Here is a 16,077-nt window from a genome sequence, read left to right on the forward strand (position 1 = left end):
GTTTTTAGTTTAGTCTGTCTTGTTTTGGGTGTTATTTTACTGTTCTGTTCCCACCTGTGACTTGTTATCCTGTCGTTAGTTTCCCTGGTGTGTCTGATTGTGTTCACCTGTTGCCCTTGTGTTTCTGCCTCCCCTGCCCGGCTGTTTCTTGTCTCGTGATTACCCCTCCCTGTATTTAGTCTTGTCTCTTCCTGTGTTCCCCCGTCGGTTCATTGTTTGTTTGTCCTCCCTTCACGTCACGCTTCTTGTTAGTCTCTCCTGTCTCCCTCCTTGTTGGTCACGGTCAGTGTTGTGTGTTTGTGCTACCCAGGGTCGGCGTCATGGGGGGTCATTCGTGGGCCATGCCCCCCCAAATGAGTCACTGTGCCCCCCCAACATGTGGGCAAGCCTTGCCACTTTGCCTTTTTTTTTTTTTAATCATATAAGTGAAAATATTTCCACTAACGTTGTCCACACTACAGCTTCAAAAAAAGCTTGGAGCTGGGCGTGTCTGAAGCTTGGGGATTTTGTGTGTGTGTCTATGGCTCGAGCGCATTTTGTGAGTGCGCGAGCGGTAACGTGGAATGTTGTAACTAGCATCTGGTTAGCTGGCTATGCTAACGGATATAAAGAGCTGTTTCTACACCAAGGTGGAGGAGAGTCCTCTCCTGTCAGACTGAGAGGATCTTATAACGTCAGCTTAGTGAGGTTATAAGGACTCTCTCAGTGTTTAGATAGTTAACTTTAGTGTAAGTTATCTCAGTGGGTCTCAAACGGTTTGGTCACCATTTATGTAAACAACTATTTGCGAGGAACACCTTTATATGATCATTATAGTTATTAAAAATAAATGAAAAACGGGTATGAAATACTATAGGACAGTAGGCCTAACACAAGAATACAGTTTAAAAGGGGAGTGATTATTAAAATATCCATAAAGAAAAAGTAAATCTGTGTACAGTTCTGTGTCATATGGATGCTGAGAGATGTAGACTATCCATAGATCTCTTCATTTTGCTCTCAAAGTGCACCAGATTGATGCATTTATCTTCCATATTTAAAAACAAATCTTCCAGGGGGAGCTTGCCCCCAGACCCTCCTAGAGGAGGTTAGGTCCACCCCCACCTAAAACATGTTCACATGAATAGGATACTAAATACATTTGCACACTTTTATATGGTGGCCTATGTCCATATGTTTCTGTTTTGGTGGTCGTGCCACAACCGTGCATGTATGCACAAGTCATAGGTGCGCTATAAAATAGCGCAACACCCTGCAATGTGTGTGAAAAACAATAGACTTTACAGCTGAAGTTGCGTTGGTGTTTGTGTGTTGGTTGTTGACGGCAGTGTGTGCCCCCCCTTGGTAAATAATTGCCCCCCCATTCGATTTGTTCTAGAGCCGACCCTGGTGCTACCTGTGTTTTTCATGCAATGTTATTGTGTTTTTCAGCTTTTAAATAAAGCTTGCTTTTGTTTATAACCTTTACCTTTTTGTAGTCTGCATTTGGGTCCTACCTTTTTCCACGATTCCTAACAAATTCAAGCCGCCTCTAAAACACCAGCAGGGATTTTTACATTTATAAAAACTGTAAAATGGTTAAAGCTTACTGTCTTTCGATCCGTCTGAATTTTAAAGTTGCTGCTTCAAAAGACCATGCCAGCTTCTTTTTTTTCTTCAAATCATATTGGTACATTTGTGATCACTATCCAAATACTGGGGTGTTGCAGCCGCTACTTCAGAGCCCCAGCTGGAACTATTTTAAAAGGGTTTTATGATTTGAAGATATCATTTTCCATTCATTTTCAGTATCAATAAAAACGACAGAGATGTTAGAGTTGTACAAAATAACAAACATGCATGTACTGTATTTTTTGTCAAATTAATTTGTGCTGTTTCATGGTCATGCTGTTATCAACATATTTTATTGATATTGACGGGGCATAAATAGGTCAGCAGTTCAAGTTTAAAGTTCCAATGCACATAGGCACATATCTTAATATTGTAGGATAACAAGTTATTAATAATGATAAATAAATATTAAGTTGGACATTGAAAATGGGGGTTTTCATCGTATTAGTCAAATTAAACAAGTAACACTGATATACTACTTTTTATTTTGTGTTGCATTTTATATCTCATGTAATTTGTTGAATGTTTTGTATGTATTTATAGGACTAAGGTAAAAAAGCTTAACCAGGACATAGTGTTAATGCTGACTTTATATTAATAAGCTGTTTTAAATCCTAGGTCTGGCATGTATTCTGTTTCCATCTCGGTTTTTTAGAGCTAGCAAGACCTGGCTAACTAGCAGCTAACGCTATAGTGCTAGCTGGTTAAGTTCGCAAAGTGCATCCATAGTTCAAGTCAACTGTGATAATACTATTTAATCATATTAAATATTGCAACTGTAACATAAAAAGTATTCAATCCATTTAAAGGGCCAACTTACTTAAATCATACACTGTTTTTACCTCCATAATATAAGTCTTAAAACCTCACATTGTTAGTTGTGAAATCCTCTGGACTGCTGTCTTTTTTGAACATCATCTAACGCTGTGCTCTGCCTTGCTCTCTCTTTTGCAGCATCTACAACGAACTGAACATTTGCGTGGACAGTAGTGCGACGGTGTCTTGGTGTAAGGGATACAGACATCTGGTTGACGCTGTCTTATTAGAGGTTCATGAGATGTACTTTAACCTGTGTGGACAGGTCCATGATCCCCCACTCTTCATTCTCATTATGTTAATAGCTACTCCTATCATTACCACACTCTTCCTGCCAATTCTCTGTGTCGGTATCACCACCTGCGAAACAAAGATGGCGAGCACTTTTGGGTTCTGATTGGGCAGAGTCGACAGCCTGGGACTTATCCTCATTTGTCAGTCCATTCTGACAGTGGGTCATGCTAACTTTGCACTTGCCAAGTGTGGGCAAATAGATATCTTCAAAATATGGACTCTTGCAAAGTAAGCCTTTTAAGTATCCTTACATTTAAGTTAGTTATGAACAGTTGGCTATCCATCTGACTAGTTTCGGTATTTACTTTTCGCCAGAATCATGGATAAGCATTTGAAAAGATGTATGTAAAACTAAAGGCTAAATCTATTTAACCCTTTTTAACCTTCCCCAAATTGTTACGGAGATAACAAGTGCAAAGTGGGCATGACCCACCATAGTAAAACATTAGGGGTGTAACGGTGTCCGTATTCGTCCCGGTTCAGACGTCACGGTTCGGCACATGCAGTCACACGGCGAATACGCCTTTTTTTACGAGTGGGAAAAAAGTCTGTCACTCAGGGCAGTATTACACTATATATAATCCAGGGGGCGGTATTGCGCCTAAAAGCCAGCCGCCCGTAAATAACAAATGAAGAACAAGAACAAAACGAACACAATATATGAAGAAGAAAATTGAGTAGCCTACCTATGGCGAGTTCACACAACACACAGGAGCTAGAAGACCCACCTGCTTCTTTTAAATCAGGTGTGTGGGAACATTTCGGGTTCCCTGTGGACTACAACAATGATGGGGTGCGAGTTGTGGATCGGACGAGGACGGTGTGTCGGCGTTGTTCCACAGCGGTGCGGTATGCTAGTGGTAACACGTCAAACATGCTCAATCACATCCGAGTCAGTCTCAGTCCCCAGCAAGAGGGTTTTCTCGACGGCAGGTGACATAGTTACCGCCAACAGATCTGCCCTCACTACTGACAACGTAGACAAACTAATCTTTTTGAAGAAAAACTTGAAAATAGAGTAAAGCTTGAGTACCTTTATTTAGGCATAATGGCCTCACACACTCACAAGTTAATTACACATGTTAGACATTGCTCCTAAAGGTACAGATTTTATTTTCTTATTATTTATTTTAATATGTTCAAGACATTCTTTTTAGTTGTACAGCTTATTTAACCTTTTTGTTTCAAATCAAATCAAGTTTTATTTATATAGCACATTTATAAACGATTTTTGGTCGAGCCAAAGTGCTGTACATATAATAAAAATAGCCTACAGTAGAGACACTTTACAGCAAATACAACAGCACATATTGTTCAGAATATCAGTATGAGAAAAATGACACCCTCTATCCTTAGACCCTCACATCGTACAAGGAAAAACTTCCAGAGAAAACCCACAGTTTAAGAGGAAAAAATGGTAGAAACCTCAGGGAGAGCAACAGAGGAGGGATCCCTCTCCCAGGATGGACAGACGTGTAATAGATACCGTGTGTAAATCGAAGAGATAATACATTTTACAGCATATAGACCGAATGTTAGGAAATGCATGTGTCTGTAATAAGAAGATGATGTCAGCTACAATCCTGTGGAAGCCATCAGGGAAGCAGCATGACGAGACCCAAGGCAGGACCGCAGAGACAGGTTCAGCCACGACCCGAAGTCCACGACTTAATCCAGAACTCGGGATAGAGGATCCAAGACACAGGACTACAGCAAGAGGATCAGCCTCGACTCCGGATCCCGGCGTAGATATAGATACAAAACAAAAAAAAAGATTTGGCTGGGTTAATCGGAACAAGAGAATACACAGACACAGACAGAGAGGGAAAAGGTCATTGGATAAAAGTTATTCTTGATAACCCTCTAGAAAGATCTCATGAACTTCCCCACTCAATCTATCAAGACCCGAGCAGTTCTATTAGATATAGGATAAGAAACAGAGATAGGGAGCACAACAACCTATCTCTTCGTCAGATGCACTCCCCCGCTTATCTAAGCGACTCTGTACTACCCCGTTACCCTCTACAAGGCCATAGACCAGCAGAGGGAAAATGGGGAGTGTGTAAGGGTAAGGATGTTTAAGAATAAACCGCAAGGGTCTAAAGGGAAAAAATATGAAATATAAGGTACTATATTTTAAGTAATCCTATCTACTATTCCTATATTTGAATAATGTATGTTATGTTATAAATATTAAAATAAAGAACTAAATGAATAAATAAATAACTAAATAAATGAATAAATAGATAATTAAACAAAAGCCAAAGAGAAAAATTGAGTTTTAAGTGTTGATTTAAAAAAAAAAAACAGGGTCTGGGCCGACCTCACATGGAGGGGCAAAGTATGAAGAGATCTTATATAAATAATATGGCCATCTGAGTGTGTGTGTTACTGTTTGTGGTTTGTTTTTAACTGTGTAATACAGTTAATGATTCCAAATGTTAGAGTTCCTTATTTTCATACCAAAACTTGCACTACTGTTAAAAATAAATAACAGCAAAAAAAATTATGCATTTGGGACTTTTTTTTGCTTTTCCTTGTTGTACCGAACCCGTACCGAACCGTGACCCCCAAACCGAGGTATGAACCGAACCGTGACTTCTGTGAACCGTTACACCCCTATAAAACATACAAAAGAACATAGGGCTTAGGGTTAAAAACGACTGCAGTTTTCCTTAAAGTAAGACATACATGCACACATACGTATAATTACAGAAAAATAACAATCCGCAATCAAAATCTGTTACAATTAACAAGTAAACATTTGATATGTGGAATAATCGTTTAAAATGTGTCCAATGGAGTGGTGCAGTAATAATGTGTTTCTGTAGGCCAGTGTTTCTCAAAGCGGGGGGCGCGCGAGAGACCAGGAGGTCAAATGGATATGAAAAAAAAAAAAAAAATCCTAATTTGGAAAATTATTGATTCGAAAATAATGATACAGTACAAGAAGTCTAGGTCTCTGTATTTCATTCAAGCTCGACTCTGTGTGTGTGTAGAACGAGCCATTTTGTGTGCGAGCGAGAGAGAGAGAGCACCGGTACCGGAGATCGTTGTTGTTAGCTTCTGGTGCTAGCGAGCTACGCTAACGGATATAAGGAGCTTTTTCAACAACAAGGTGGAGGAGAGTCCTCTCCTGTCAGAGAGGCTCAGTGAACTAAAGGACTCTCTGAGTGTTTAGATAGTTAACTTTAGTCTAAGTTATCTCATTGGGTCTCAAACGTTTTGGTCACGATTAATGTAAACAATTATTTCCGAGGCACACGTTTATATGATCATTATAGTTATATATATAAAAAAAAGAGAATAAATGAAAAACAGGTATGAAATACTATATGACGGTAAAAACGTATTTGGCAATGTCTTTACCATCTCCGAGTTGCATAATCGAGCACCCGGCTGGTGATGTGAACGCATCACCAAACCGTCATCAGACGGGCCGGAACTATCTACAACTATTAAGGCGGAAGCAGCTACTCTTTGATTAGCTGAGCCGGCCGGGGGTACTATCAGTGGTGGTGCGTGCATAATAACGCTTCAACATGTTCACATGGCATACGCGCGTTTTACGCCGTCTCTCTGGAGTACAAATTACATAATCCGTGTCACTGAGACAATCACGGATTTCGTACGGACCGAGGAATTTTGCTGAGAGCGCAGAGCCGGGGATAGGTAATAGTGCGAGAACCTTGTCACCTATTTCAAAGTGCCTAGGGACAGCGGCACGGTCATAATTTCGCTTCATGACCGCTTGTGAAGCGGAGAGCGACTCTAGCGAGTGAATTTGCTCGGTGCAAACGCTCACGGAACTGGCTAACGTAATCTAATACATTTTTATCTGAAGGTATATCAGCCGAAAGAAACTCATCATGTAAGATTTTGAGTGGACCGCGGGGCGTATGGCCGAAAACGAGCTCCGCGGGACTGAATCCTAATGACTCCTGAACAGCTTCACGGGCTGCGAACAAAACAAAAGGAATTCCCTCATCCCAATTTTTTTCTGTGTCCATACAGTATTTGCACAGCATGCTTTTCAAAGTCTGATGCCACCGTTCTAACGCCCCCTGCGACTCGGGATGATACGCACTGGATATCACATGTTTAACCTGCAGTGTTTGTAGGACCTGTTTGAACAATTTAGATTTAAAATGTGTCCCTTGGTCACTCTGGATTACTCGCGGAATTCCAAATGTAGAAAATAACTTAGTCAAGGCCTTAACTACAGCTGCGGAAGTAATGCTACGCAGCGGAATAGCTTCCGGAAAACGAGTCGACGTACACATTATTGTGAGCAAATACGGTTGACCTGTTTTCGTACGTGGTAAAGGGCCAACACAATCTATCAACACCCGGTCAAAGGGCTCACCTATAGCCGGTATGGGATGTAACGGAGCTTGCGGAATTTTCTGGTTAGGCTTACCGACAACCTGACACACATGGCAGCAGCGGCAAAAGCTAGAGACATCCTTCTTTAAACCTGGCCAAAAGAAATGCTTGAGAACTATTTGATAGGTTTTTGTCACGCCCAAGTGTCCCGACCATTGACTTTCATGCGCTACAGATAGCACATGTTGACGGTATGGCACCGGCACGACTACCTGATGCACTACACTCCAGTCAGCTTCAGCAGTAGCAGTGAGGGACCATTGGCGCACTAATATCTCCTTATCCAACACATAAGCCACCCTCTCACCCCTTGCTTTGTCATTACTCACCACCTGTTCGAAACACTTCACAAGCGTCGGATCTGCCCTCTGCGCGGCGAGCAACCGCTCTCGGGTTACCGGGAATGTGGAACCGTCAACGGCTGGGCTGGCAGGTTGCGCTGGTGCAGCGGTTCCAGCAGGGAAAACGGAGGATGCAGAAACCGCCACTGCTGGCTTTTCCTCCGGTATTTTGTCATCTGTAAAAATGTTCCCAAACATAGTATCATTTAAGGACACCTCCGAGTTACTCTTACGCGCTTGCGCGCGAGTGACAGCACAAATAGGGAAAATGTGGGCCTGGGTTACTTCAGGCACTACAGGCTGAGGAGAATCCAATATTTCTAGCGCAGGAGTTACCTTACCTCCTGCGATGTCATTTCCCATTAGTAAAACTATACCCCGTATAAGTAATGCGGGGCACACAGCAACAGGGAAAAATCCAGTAATTAGGTTAGATTGTACATGTACATTGTGTACGGGCCGGGGCACATAACCCATCTCAATGCCACATAATAGTGATCCATACCCACACGCTGATTGTTCGGAAAATGGTAGGGCCGAGGCAACAATCACTGACTATGAGCCTCCAGTGTCTCGTAGAATGCGGACGGGTCTCTGATCGTCTGTCTCACCTGTTAATGATATTAATCCCTCGAACACAAAAGGCTTAAAACAGAGATCTATTTCCTCCTCATTGTCAGGTGTGGAAATACTGAGGGAGTTAGTGTTAATCAAGCCGATGCCTTTCGGCCTGGTCATGTTTGGTGGCTGCTCCTTCCGCTTAAGTATCATGCAATTACCAATAAGATGTCTAGGCTGATGACAATAGTGACACTCTCTCTCCTCTCTGTTCCTCGTGAATACTTTCGCTGGCTGACCAACAGGTGCCCCCGGCGAGAGTTCTCAGCAACAGCCGGAGAAAACACAGTTTTATGCATTAGCACATATTCGTCCGCCAGTACAGCAGCTGCGGAGAGAGAGTGCACTTTCTGGTCATTTATATGCCCCACAATACGGTCAGGCAATCCCCTCTTAAATTCCTCCATCAGGATTAATTCTTTCAAGGCAGAATACTCTGCAGCGTCACATGAATCAATCCACTTATTTAGCAACATCCCCTTCTCCCTGGCATACTCGACATGTGTTTGATTAGCCCCCTTTCTGTGATTCCTGAACTTCTGCCGATAAGCCTCGGGAACTAACTCGTACACCCTAAGTATGGCACGCTTCACCAGGTCATAACTTAGGCTGTCCTCTATTGAAAGCGCAGCAACCGCCTCCTGGGCTCTCCCGTGGAGTTTACACTGGATTAACAGAGCCCAGGCATCCTCCGGCCACTGTAACGCTGCTGCAATGCGCTCAAACGCACCGAAATACGCATCCACTTCATTCTCCCGGAAAATCGGCACTAGCGAAATGTTTTTCCCTACATTGAAGGCAGGTGGGTGAGAATAGGGCGAGGAACCTCCTCCGCCATGACCAGGAACACCGGACGCGCGCAGCTCGGAGTCTAGCTCTAGCTGTCGTATCCGCACTTCTCTGTCAATTTCTAACTTCCGGACTTCTTTGTCCACTTCCAACTTCCGGACTTCCTTGTCCATTTCCAATTTGCGTAATTCCAGCTGTAACTGCCTGGCTTTCTCCCTGTCGTCAGTTTCCCACCGAAGCTGCCTGTCCTTGGCTTCCAACTGGAGCCGGGCGAGACGTATAGAGTTTAGCCCCTTCCCGGGACTCTGTACTACCAACAGGAGAGGGTGGGCATCTGCGAGGCGGCGTGAGCGGTGCCTCCCACAGCTCGCCCCCCTCGCTGTCACCACCCCTTCCTTTAGTAAACGTAAACTCTGCCTCTGCAACAGGCCCTCAGTGGGAACTTCGGACACGGGTAGCTCAGCTGGTACAGCCGGTACAAGTACCTCTCTTCGCACCATCTCATCCACCACCAACGCCTTCAATTCTTTTTTTCACATCTGCCGATTCACCACGAGACTGAAGTGCTGCGCTATCTCTATTAGGTCATCCTTCTTACACCGGTCCAGCTGCTCATAGGACGGCCAGACCAAGAACGCCTCTATATCGAACGATGCCATACCTGGGTGTACCGCCCACACGTTCACAAAGTTTTCAGCCACAATAAACCCACCTATAACCCCAGGAATTGACTTAAATGTATCCCGGACGAGTCCCCACGTGTTACGTTCCCTCTTGGCTAGGGGTACAAAAGGGAAACGACACGACCAGATTGGATTTGGTATATGTTACCGGTGGTTTTATTTGTAACGGCAACTGAGTAAATTATGTACACAAACAGCTTGGCCCAACAACGGGTCAATCTGTCACTATCTCACAACAGGGTCTCCAAACGAGAGTTGCCCAGTACTACACAAAAGGAAAGGAAATACCTCACTTCTAAAGTGGAAACAAAACAATAACAAAACGGGACTGTGGGCAAACACAGCTGGTGCGGGTCTACAGGTGCTAATCACCTGGATCTACGCAATATACACACAGGAATGCTGGTCTACAGGTGCTAATCAACCTGGATCTAAGCAATATACACACAGGAATGCTGGTCTACAGGTGCTAATCAACCTGGATCTAAGCAATATACACACAGGAATGCTGGTCTACAGGTGCTAATCAACCTGGATCTAAGCAATATACACACACAAACCCTATACTAACACAGAACCCGACGACACGCTGCTAATCAGTGTGCTCGCCCAGAAACCCTACTGAATACACTGCTAATCAGTGTAGCTAACACAGAATACACACGGCTAAACAGTCTCAGAAGTCACAGAACGAAGGCAATGTCACAATGCGAGGGTTGAGGCGTCTGTCACACAATACAGAGCCTCCCGAATGGTATCCGTGCCCAGCCTTTATACTCCTTCCCCGGATGACGTGGCAGAAGCGGGCAGGGCTTGGGTGACGTCTGTCCAATCCCCGCGGATGTTGCGAGGTCGAGACGGCCACTGACAGCATAGGAACTGCCCAGCTCATTTGCATACACACACACACACAAACAGAGTTAAGGGCACAAGGCAGCGGCTGTAACACACACACACACACACACACACACACACACACACATATAATGTTCGTATTTAGTCTCCTGATTTTAAATGGGAATTAACTAATTTGAGTGTTCCCAAAGCACCAGTGTTCTGCAGTTTGTGTGGGCCTACTGTAGGCTACTGTTGCACAGTTTATACTGTAGCAACTATGTCCAGGACAAGGTATTTGGAAGTTTTGGAATTCATAGCTAACTACACTGAAGATTATGGATTATCTCATATTTGTAATATCTAACATCACCAGATGTAATAATTTAAGAGAACAGTTCTCAACATTTTCTTCCGGGGAGCATCCCCCGGACCACCCTAGTATGGTTTGGTCACCATTTCCATAGCCCCACCAAAAATATTTTCCACCAGCCGCCACTGCGTGAACTGATTATCGAGCCTTCATTGTCAAAGTCGCGGGTACACTGTGTATTTGCGTGGGGATTGTTGCAGTAGAAAATTCCACTGTTGCGCCCGGTACCTTAATGGGAAACCCTAAATGTTTGAGCACCCTCTATGAAACGTCAAGCTACCCTACAGCAACCCCAAAATAAATCTCTGGCGCCGCCACTGAGCCTGCAACCCCGTTTTGAAGAAATGTGCAGTGCAAAACAGGCTCATTGCAGCGACAAATGCTGTGATAAGACACACTTTTTGGCCAAATATCAGCATTTTCTTTCTTTTCATTTTTTTGCACAGATTGCGAAGTGGCAAAGTATTATAATGTATTGTTCTAGCAAAGGGATTGCACAATTGTATTATGTATTTTTTTTAGCACACAGACTTATGGAGCATTGTTGTATTATCACTGTTCTAGCAAAGTGATTTTTTTATTTTTTTGAAAGGAATGCTCACGTTCATATTGATGTATTTTAATAAATGTTGACTTGGCCCATTACGTGACTATTTGTGTTGGGGGGGCCCGACTTTTTTTTTCCTCCTGACAGAAAACATTTGAGAACCACTGCTGTAGGCTAACCCTGAAGTCAGCATTGCCAGGACTCCCTTGACAAAAAAAGCAAGATGATTCTTTAATTCAATTTTGGAATATTCTTTGACAAACACGATGATACTTACACATTTTGTTCAGCCTGATAATCCAACAAATGAACACCACTTTTATGATTTGATAGTGTAAATGCATCGGCAGAAGTAAAATGCTAACTTTAGTCTATTAACAAACTACCTCACGTTTGCATGTCTGCCACCACCGCTTAGCTAAAGCGGCTAGTATTCCGTGTGATGACGTTAAGTAGTTTCATTGAGACCTTTGTTAGCAAACGCTGTTTTTATGACACATAGAAGCTTCTGACATTCATGGAGGGGTATTTACTGACGTATTCTATTGTAGAACAAAACGTAAACATTTCTTAAGCTCGTGTTAACCACACGTCTTAATTAAGCCATTTAACCAAAAACAAGTGGTATAATGCACACTTCTAATATAGACAATGTTTTCGACCAATTTGCTATATGATCCTTCTTACTTTAATTCAAATGTAGATGATATCAAAGCTGCACCTAAATAGCTATTCTGAATGTTTCTTCCAAAGCAGCTGTCAATATGTATTGTTGTAATATGTTGTCCCCCTCTTAACTGTCAAATGTTCTATATCTCTCAATGGCTGGGTGTGTCATGAAGTTCTGTAAATCAGTATGCATTAAGCATGTCATACATTCTGTAGGCAGACATTTACACTTGACTGTCTGAACTTTCTGGAACTCATTATTCTGTCATATATGGTGAACCCCACCCTTCTGGCACCTAGAGGAAAACAAAGCTTTGATGATTTACTGCACTCTCTCACCAACTCCACTCCAGAAGTCTATGCAAAACGTTGTACATTTTTAAGATGACAAAAGAAGAATGATTCCGTTTGTATTTGAAACACATAATACATATTTATTTCAGACAAAAAATAATGTTTTACAGTTGTTTGAAAATCTTTTTACAACAAGATGGCCCTGCTATACAAGTATCCACACAAACTAAGTGACAGTATCTGGTATGAATGCATACTGAATGTATCATCTGATCACAATACATCCAAGGATTGTTGTACAGACCTCATGACTGTGTGTCATTTAATCAATGCAAAGCTCTATTAAGCAATGTTTTCAACTTCAACTTTGAATATAAGGACTCTGTAAATGTGAAATTGAGGTTAGTTCACAAACTTAGAACCAACAGTCCAATCTCTGCACAGCATAGCACAGACATGAAGTAAAAGAGGAAATGGAAAAGAGCATATAGCAATCCAATGGAATTGCCATCTTGCCATCTTTCTGCTGGATGTGTAACATATTATTGTGAGCTGGTTGTTAAGTCGCTTTAATTGCTCTGGTAAAAAATAAAAAGGTTAATGTTGCTTTAACAGTGCTTTGAGATAAATACTGACATTTTATGGAAATTAGGGCTTAAAATAAGGGTTGTAAAAAATCATAGCTGCTTCTGAATGCCTGTAGCAACAATGAAATACATGCTAATGACAGCATTTCATTGACTCTCAAGGATTAGTCATTCATTTACAACGTACAAAATTGAGTGTGAAAATGAAGACTTAAATTAGAAACTAATGGGGCGAAGCCTGCGAGCTAGTTCAGGCAGTCAACTCGAGCACTTATGCTGCATTCATACATAACGCCCCCTTGCCACTCTACAACCAACCAAACAGAGTCTCCTTAATACGCCGCTCTATTTAACCTGCCAGATCTCTCTCCATGCATTGCTTGCTGCTGCTATTGCCGCAGCTACCTCTACGTCGCTGCTGCTTGCCTGCCCCACCACCACCCCAGCTTCCACCTGCTATGTATATCTATGGAGTAATGAGGCCCGAGCCTAGACGCCAAACTCAACTATATGCTGCTTCTAATAAACATGTTAAAGGAACACGTGAGTTGTCTGACTGAAATCCTGTTGTGGAACTAATCCTTTGGTAGGCAGTGTAATTAAATACAAATCAATGCCATTCCTAGGTATCCAAAAGGTACTATAATTCTGTGCTCTTATATATGGGTCAATAGCCTTCCTTATAAAAGTGGATCTGGTTTCACACGTATCAGATTTATAGTAAAATAATGTTTGAACCTAACACACTATTCCATATGCTCCAACATGGCCAGACGTCTTTACTCAAACCAATGATGTTGAATTAAAAGAGGTTCAAGAATAACAGAGCCAAGTCTTAGATTTGGGTGGGTGGTCTGCCCGGCTACCATGGTGGTATAAGGCGACTAAATGTGGTGCACTCAGAACATTGACATGGCAGGACTTTTTAAAGGGTCAAAAACACTATTTTTCTTTTCATCTTGCGTGTTTCAACATCTCGCGCCCAGACGGGACAGAGTGGCAGCACCGCACCTTTTATTATCTTAAATAATACCCACAAGTCCACTTTTTCTCTTGTGAAAACACTGAAAGGATGTTTTGCTAAGTGTATGCTCGCTGGCTCTGTCTAGCCTATGACTTACACAGCTCCACACATACTCAGACAGAACAGTTTTTGCCATAACATGAGCATGTGGATTTGTTGAGCAGACTTGTACTGTCAGACAACAAAAGACATAGAGTGATGCAGAAATGAGTTATTTTGAAAGGTAAGATGCCTGAAACACAAGGTTATGAGATGTTCACGTTTTATTCTACGACATAAAATACCATATGAAATACCCAACTGTTGAATTTCCGAAGCCTCTTAGTGTCTTAAATCGGCAGTTGCTAACAAGTGACTAAATAACTCCAGTAAACGTCAGCACGCCAAACAAGAGTCTGTCTTTAGCTTAGTGATGGTGTCGGACTGGGGTGCCCTTCATATACAGTATAGCCCTAATGCTAGCTTTTTATTTGTGGCGATAGCATTTACACTCCATAAATCATTCAAGTGTTAAGTGTAAACATTTGAAAATTATCCTGCTGAACAAAACGTGTGAGTATCATAAATGTGTGTTTGCCACAGATCTTATTTTCTGCTATATTCCTAAATTGAATGGAAAAATCCCATTGCTTTTTTGTCGTGGGGACCATTGAGATGCTAACTTCCGGATAGACCGACAAAAATAGGCCATTACTCCACCACTCTATTGACATGTGTTACTATCTTACCACTAAGGGTCAACCAGCACACTAAATGTTTAGTTCCACTGGATTCAGATGGCAGATTCCAACTACTTGGGCCAAAAGAACACTGGTCAAAAGTATCATCAGATGTTAAGAAAAATATGAAGTATTTGAAAGTACAAAATGTATGCCTGCACAATGATTATAATCTTGATTGAATAGTTGTTTCGTTCCCAGTTTAATCTTTAATCATGCCCAAATGAAGATTAAGCCGGGAACAAAACACAACATTTTGGCCACTTGTACATTCTGTGTGCTGGTGAGCTATGGAACAAAACAAATTACAAAGCTATTTATCGAGCAAATGTTTTGATGGTGTGGTGACCTGTCAGTGATTATTTTTAAATCAAAACTAGATAGTAGATTTCCTTGCAATAATGTCATTGTCATACTTGCCTTATTTAGATACAGTTATTTCTAGTGTTGATAAAGCAGCAACAATGTCAGCAAACCATTTTACCCAGATTGATCAGAACTCCATTCAGAAAACAAACATTTTAAGAAAATGATAATACAACATTTTAAATGCTTTTTAAATATATTTGGTCAATTAAACCTCAGTATTTCTAAAAGTAAAATTTAAAACATAAACCTTCTTGTGTGATAACTTTTGTAAAAGTCAGAAGCTTCTATGTGTCATAAAAGACAAATCTACTAATAAGTAAGTCGACTAACGACACCACGTCGAACACCAGTCCGTGATTAATTTCTTTATAGTATAATATTAGCTATGTATTACTGGGGATTGCATTTACGCTTCAAAAATCATAAAAACAGATTTATAATGTGGAGATTATCCTCCTGAACAGAAGCTTTAAGTATCATAAACGTGTGTTTGCCATTCTTTTTCTGCAACACTACGAAATCCAACGGAAAAATCCTATTGTTTTCAGTCGCGGGAGCCCTTGCAATGCTAATTTCCGGGTCTGCCTACACAAATACTTAATCACTGAACCTCTCAATAGCTTTGTCGTGAGTTGACTTCCATAAATCGGAATCAGCTTTACTAAATAGCACACGCCCAGTGTGCTATTTAGTAAATCATGTGCCAGGAAACACAGGCAGCCAAACATTTACATTCAGTAACGTCAGAAACTGAAAATCAGTTTCATTGACCTCAGTTTCCCTTCCAGATATTTTAAACGCTGAAACATACACACATGGTTGAAAAGGTCCATTGAGAATATTCTAAATAAACCTTTATAGAGTCCTAATATAAAGCACATTTAGTAACTCATTACCTTGGGGTGCCGCAGGATTAAATAGAGACCACAGCAGGTGTGTGCTTCACATCAAAGTGTGGCTTCATGAGTGGAACAATGGAGGATGAATTTACTGTCACTTCATTGGAGTAAACACATTATTCTCTTCACTTGGCCTCCACACAAAAGCTAAGCTAAATATTTTTACATTGCAAGTGTTGGATTGCCTTGGCAGCTTTATGTACACACAAGAGACAAACTAAAGG

Source organism: Gymnodraco acuticeps, unplaced genomic scaffold (assembly GCF_902827175.1).
Source record: "Gymnodraco acuticeps unplaced genomic scaffold, fGymAcu1.1, whole genome shotgun sequence".
Lineage (NCBI taxonomy): Eukaryota > Metazoa > Chordata > Actinopteri > Perciformes > Bathydraconidae > Gymnodraco > Gymnodraco acuticeps.